The following is a 7,141-nucleotide window of genomic DNA, read 5'->3' on the forward strand; positions in this document are numbered from 1 at the left end:
GGACAGCTACTACAAGATGTTCTTCAGAAAAAGGATGGCGCAAACTGAGAACAAGTAAGACGTGGATTCAGAAAGTTAGGAGATCCGGTGGAGGAGAGAAGTGCAGTTGGTGGTCAGGGTGACAGCCATTCACCAGGTTCCATAGGCAAACAGTTCATGTTGGAGATGGGGTTCAAGAGATGCTAGACGGAGCCATCCAGGAAGAAAGAGCAGGAATGAATGGACAAAAAGTATGGGAGTTAGAAAAACTGATGAATTTAGGGGCACATGGTAGGACTTTTGGAGCACTGGAATAAAATAGTTTCAGGCACTAAGTAAATTTTATATAAAAAGAAGGCAGCCCAGTGCAGTGGCTCATGCCTGTAATCTCAGCAACTCCAGAGGCTGAGTTGGGAGGATCACTTGAGCTCAGGAGTTTGAGGCTGCAGTGAGCTATAATTGCACCACTGCACTCCAGCCTTCTAGCTTGGGTGACAGACCCTGTCTCCAAAAAATAAAAAGGCAATTACTAACTCCAGGAAAAAGGAAAGAAAGAAAACATAATCATTGTAGTCACTGGTTCATCTTTGAATATCATTGCAATGGTCATTATAATGGAAACACTGATGATTTCTTAAACCAAATATTGTGACCTAAATGTTTACAAGAATGTGGTAGGAGGGAAAGGACATTTGTGATTGGATGGAAAGGCAGGCAGGAGAGTGTCACATTCTGAGGGGTTCTTCTTTCCTGCTGCCCCCCAAAAACCCAATGCACTGAGAACAGCAGATGTTGCAGCAAAGAGGGAGGTTAATAATTGCAGGGACAGCTAATTGAGGAGAATAGGAGAGGTTTCTCAAATCTGTCTCCCTAAAAAGTTGGAAACTATGGTTTTTCATGGTACTTTTGTGGGCAGAAGGCTGGGGAACTGCAACAATTGATTGACTGTGGATGAAATCTCAGGGGTGTCTAAAACTGTCTTTCTGCAGGTGAGTTAGTTCCCAGGAGAGGGTATCTCAGGACCAGGTGGCATCTCTTGGTCTGCCAAAATGCTAAATCTGAAAAATATTTCAAAGACCATTGTTTAGGTTTTACAATAGTAATGTTATCTACAAGAGTAGTTTGAGAAGTTATACATCTTGTGATCCCTGGTTACATGACTCTGGTGCAGTGAACAACTTACATGAAAACACACTAAGTGATGGCAGGTCATTGATTAACTATGCCTATACTTTAGCAAAGTTCAAGCCCCTACAGTAATTCTAACCTTGTTTTCTGAATGTGGCTTTAATCTGCAGTCAAGGAGTGAGGTCAGTTTCCTTGCCTCAGAGTTTAACTCTCTCTCTCTCACTCTCTGTGTGTGTGTATAAATATATATACACAATTATTTATTATTTATTTATTTATTTATTATTTTTTGAGACACAATCTTGCTCTGTTGTCCAGGTTGGAGTGCAGTGGTGTGATCTTGGCTCACTGCAGCCTCAACTTCCTGGGCTCAAGCGATCCTCTCACCTCAGCCTCCTGAGTAGCTGGGACTACAGGTGCACACCACCATGCCTGGCTAATTTTTGTAAATTTTTTTTTGAGAAGGGGTTTCACTATGTTCCTGAGGCTGTTCTCCAACTCCTGGGCTCGAGCAATCCTCCTGCCTCGGTCTCCCAAGGTGCTGGGTGGCACCACACCTGGCTTCAAATTTTAACTATAAACTAACTTCCTCACGCAGTTATCTTGGCTGCCACACTAGAATAAGCAAAAACAAAACAAAACAAAACAATTTAGCCTGTGAGGTCTGATGGAAGATGGAGTCAGTCACGTTAGATTTCTCATATTTGTTTTTCTTTTCCTTTTTTTTTTTTTTTTTTTTTTGATGGAGTTTTGCTGTTGTTGCCCAGGCTGGAGTGCAATGGTGCGATCTCAGCTCACTGCAACCTCTGCCTCCTGGGTTCAAGTGAGTCTCCTGCCTCAGCCTCCCGAGTAGCTGAGATTACAGGCACCCGCCACCATGCCCGGCTAATTTTTTTTTTTTTTTTAATAGAGACGGAGTTGCACCATGTTGGCTGGCTGGTTTTGAACTCCTGACCTCAAGCGATCTGCCTACCTCAGCCTCACAAAGTGCTAGGATTACAGGCATGAGCCACCGTGCCCAGCCAAGATTTCTCACATTTCTTATAATTCTGCAATCTCAGTTTCAAGACCAAATCCTCAATAACCATAAGGCGTAAAATTGACAAATCTTGAAACTGTAGTGTAAGAATATTACATAGCACCATGATTGTAAATATGAAAACAAACATTTAAAGGATTGAAATTGAATAGAGGCTGGGAATGGGACATTTTGATACAAGGAGGTTTTTTTTTAAGTACTAACTTTTTCATATTTCCTTTACAATAATCTGCTTAAACTTTAAGAACATTTGGAAAAGAAGGTGTCACAGATGTTCCCTTCCAGGCAGACACGTCTTCACTTCTTTGGTTTTACTCCTCTTCTCTGGAGAGATCATGGCAGAGCTTGGCACCGTATATATACTCATGGGGCACTGATGGCAGTGGACATTTGAGTGAGGCAGTCTTTGTTTTTTACTTTTGGAGGGTGATTGTGAAGATGAAATGAAATAACCCACATGGCAATGCCCACAATTCACAAGGCACATAAACAGGGTGTCAGGAAATATTAGCTCTGCAGAGATTCTATATTCATCTTTTCCCTGAGAATGATAATGAGGGATGTTTAGTACTGAAATCAGAAAGAATCAAAACACAGGTATATCTACATATTCTTAGATACAGCAGAAATGTGTTAGTTTTTCTCTGTCCTGGAACAGAAGCAGATGCAGAGATGCAAGTGTTAAAAACTGCATGGTAGAATAAATACTCCATACACTTGGAGTGGCCACATTTAGCAAATAAAAATTGTAATAAATTTAAATTTCAGATAACACATTTTAAAATGTTTTAAATTTTAATTATATTTATTCTACTTTTTTATTTTTATTTTTTGAGACAGGGTCTCACTCTGTGGCCCAGGCTGGAGTACAGTGGTGTGATTACGGCTCACTGCAGCCTCTACCTCTTCAGGCTCAGGCGATCCCCACACCTCAGCCTCCTGAGTAGTTGGACTACAGGTGTGCACCATTTCGCTCAGCTAATTTTTGTATTTTTGTAGAGACAGGGTTTCACCATGTTACCTAGGCTGGTCTTGTACTCCTGGGATCAACAATCCCCCCACCTCAGCCTCCCAAAGTCCTAGGATTCCAGGTGTGACCCACTGCACTTGGCCAAGTAACAGATTTTTGAGTATCAGTATGCCCCATGTCATACTGGGGGCATATGGATACTAAAAAATTATTCAGTATTTATCTGAAATTCACATTTAATTGGTGTTGTGTCTTTTATCTGGAAACCTTATAGATGGCTGAATTTGCAGCTGTCATGTCACTGTTTGTGGCTTAATGAAGGAATTCATTTGCCATTTACAAAAATTCAGTACCCAGAAGGAGAAAGGGGATGCTGTTTGAAAGAACATGATGTCACTGCCAATGCTGAATTAACTTGGTGGTCTGGAATACACAATCTGTGAGCATCAGTCTCTGTTTTTGTTTTTGTATTTGTATTTGTTTTTGTTTTTGTTTTTGAGATGGAGTCTTGCTCAGTCATCCAGGCTGGAATGCAGTGGCACGATATCTGTTCCCTGCAACCTCTGCCTCCTCGGTTCAAGCGATTCTCCTGTATCAGTCTCCCAAGTAGCTTGGACTACAGGTGCGCACCACCATGCCCAGATAAATTTTGTATGTTTAGTAGAGATGGGGTTTCACCATGTTGGCCAGGCTGAGCCTTCAGAGGGAGTGTGGCTCGGACCGCACCTTGATTTCAGACTTCTGGTCTCTAGAAATGTGAGAATGCACATTTATTGAGACTCATTCAGTGTCTCAATTTATGGTACTTTGTTAAAACAGACCTAGGAAAATAATACTCCCAATCAGAAGGACAGAACAAACAAGTGGAATTGTCAACACAACCCAAAATTGGAGGTATGTACCTTTTTTAGCAGTAATTGTATATTAACTTGCTCTTCCAAAGTGGTGGTTTGGAGAATGGATAAACCCAAGTGTCAAGGATGAAAATAATGATCAATTGAACTCCATATGGAATATAAACCAATTTCAGCCTGTCAATATAACATGGGTAATTATTTACTCTTCATGTTGATTTAATATTTGCTTTTATAGAATGAAAAAATATAGGTACACTCACAACTAGGGGCCCTAATCAATGATCATTTATCATGAGCATTTGATTTTCAACACATTATGAATTACATGGTGGTATAGTCAATGCAGCTCACAATAGTGGCTTTGAATCTGCATTGCCCCTGGCTATATGACCTTCAACATATATTTTGAGGTTGGGGGAACAGGAGGAATATTTTTTACGAATTTTGTGTTTGATCCAATATGGTTGTTTTTGAAAGGGCTGTGTGACCCTCTGTGGAAATAAAATTGATTTATAGCTGAACTGGACAAGCTCTATGTATCTCTTGCAACTACTAGAGGTCTGGTCTTTGACCCACGGTCAGTGGGTTTTATGAGATGTTGCTTAAAGTCTCATACTGGGCTTGGTAATTGTAGAATAGAGTGGTTCTTTGCTTTGCATGGTGGGATAAGATTTCTTTTTTAAAATTTTTAATTTTAATTTTTAATCTTTGTAGATACATAGTAGGTGTATGTATTTGTGGGGTACATGAGTTGTTTTTGTTTTTTATGAAACAGAGTCTGGCTTTGTCACCGAGGCTGGAGTGCAGTAATGTGGTCTTGGCTCACTACAACCACTGACTCCTGGGTTCAAGCAATTCTCCTGCCTCAGCCTCCTGAGTAGCTGGGACTACAGGTGTGCACCACCATGTAAAGCTAATTCTTGTATTTTTAGTAGAAATGGGGTTTCACCATGTTGGCCAGGCTGGTCTCGAACTCCTGGCCTCAAGTGATCCGCTGGCCTTGGCCTCCCAAAGTGCTAGAATTACATGCATGAGCCACCGTGCCCAGCCTTACATGAGATGTTTTGATACAGGCATGCAATGTGAAAGAAGCACATCATGGGGAATGGGATATCCATCCCCTGAAGCATTTATCCTTTCAGCTACAAACAATCCAATGACATTCTTTAAGTTCTTTTAAAATGTACAATTAAGAAATCCCTTGGTCGGGCTCAGTGGCTCACGTCTGTAGTCCCAGCACTTTGGGAGGCCAAGGCTAGCAGATCACCTGAGGTCAGGAGTTCAAGACCATCCTGGCCAACATGGTGAAACCTCGTCTCTACTAAAAATACAAAAAAATTAGTCAGGTGTTGTTGCACGCACTTGTTCTCCCAGCTACTCAGGAGGCTGAGGCAGCAGAATTGCTTGAACCCAGGAGGCAGAGGTTGCAGTGAGCTGAGATCATGCCACGCCACTACAGCCTGGGAAACTTCATCTCAAAAAAAAAAAAAAAAAGAAAGAAAGAAATCCCTTGAGGGTCAATTTCTTTACTGATGGCTTGCAACTGGCCTAACCACTTGTGAAGTCAGTATGGCTTCACTATATTTAGGTGGTTCAATTCATGCATCAATACGAACCCTGGGATCTTGCACAAGGGTCTCTCTGTATCCCAATGCTGGCCTGCGCACACACTTTTTCTCTCTCTTGCTGTGCTGTGTCCTTCAGTGTTAAATAAAAGCTGTACCACTTCACACCCACTAGGATGGCTACGATTCACAAAATCCAGAAAATAGCAGGTGTCAGCCAGGATGTAGAGAAATGGGAATCTTTGTGCATTGTTGGTGAAAATGCTCAATGGTGCAGCCCCTGTGCAAAACAGTGTGGTGGTTTCTCCAATAATTAAACACAGAGTTAGCATAGGATCCAGCAATTCCACTTCTGGGTATATACTCAAAAGAATTGAAAGCAGGGTCTCAAAGAGATACTTGTAAACCTATGTCCGTAACATTGTTTTTCACTGTAGCCAAGAGGTGGAAGCAACCCAAGTGTCTATCAGCAGAGGAATGGATAAACGAAGTGTGGTCCATCCATACAATGAGACATTGTTCAGCCCTAACAAAGAAGGAAATTCTGACACGTGCTACAATGTAGATCAACCTTGAGGACATTATGCTAAGTAAAATAAGCCAGGCTCAAAAAGACTAATACTCTATGAGTCCATTCATATGAAGTCTCTAGAGTCATCCAATGCATAGAGACAATGGTGGGCACTGGGCACTGGGGGAAGGGAATATGAGGAGTTAGTGTTTAATGGGGACAGAATCTCACTGAGGATATTAAAAAAGTTCTGGAGATAGGTGGTGGTGATGGTTGCATAACAGTGTGAATCCACTTAATGCCACTGAACCGTGCACTTAAAAATGGTTAAAATGGTGAGTTTTATATCATGTATATTTGACCAAAATAACAGATAGGTAGATACATAGATGATAGATACATCATACATGATAGATAGTTCATAGCTGGTTGATGATGATACATAAATACATAGATAAATGATAGGTGAGACAGATAGATGATAGGTGATAGATGATAGATAGATGACAGATGGCTAGATGATAGGTAGATACATAGATGGTAGATAGATGATAGATAGAAAAATAGACAGATGATAGGTAGATGATAAGTAGATGATAAGTAGATAGATAGATAATAGGTAGATTATACACAGATGATAGATAGATGGGTAGATAGATGCTACATAGGTAGATAGATAGCCTCCAGGACAATGGGAGAATAAATGTCTGTTGTTTAAGCCCTGCAGTCTATGGTGTTCTGTTATAGCAGCTTGAAATGGACTAAGACACCTCATAAGAAGAGATGAGGACACAGACACACACAGAGAGATGACTGTGTGAGGACAAAGGGAGAACACAGAGTCTACAAGCCAAGGAGAGAGGCCTCAGGAGGAACCAGCCCTGCCCACACCTTGATCTCAGACTTCCCACCTCCAGGATTGTAAGGAAATAAATTTCTGTTGTTTAAGCCCCTCAGTCTACAGTCCTTTGTTATGGCAGCTCTAGCAAAGGCATATACCTTCTCCATCCCCTCTCCTCTGATAAATACCAATATCTCAAGAGAACTTGGAGGCAGCTGTTGAAGAGAGCTGAGACACAATGTTGAAAGTTA

Source organism: Pan paniscus, chromosome X (assembly GCF_029289425.2).
Source record: "Pan paniscus chromosome X, NHGRI_mPanPan1-v2.0_pri, whole genome shotgun sequence".
In the NCBI taxonomy this organism is placed as follows: Eukaryota; Metazoa; Chordata; class Mammalia; order Primates; family Hominidae; genus Pan; species Pan paniscus.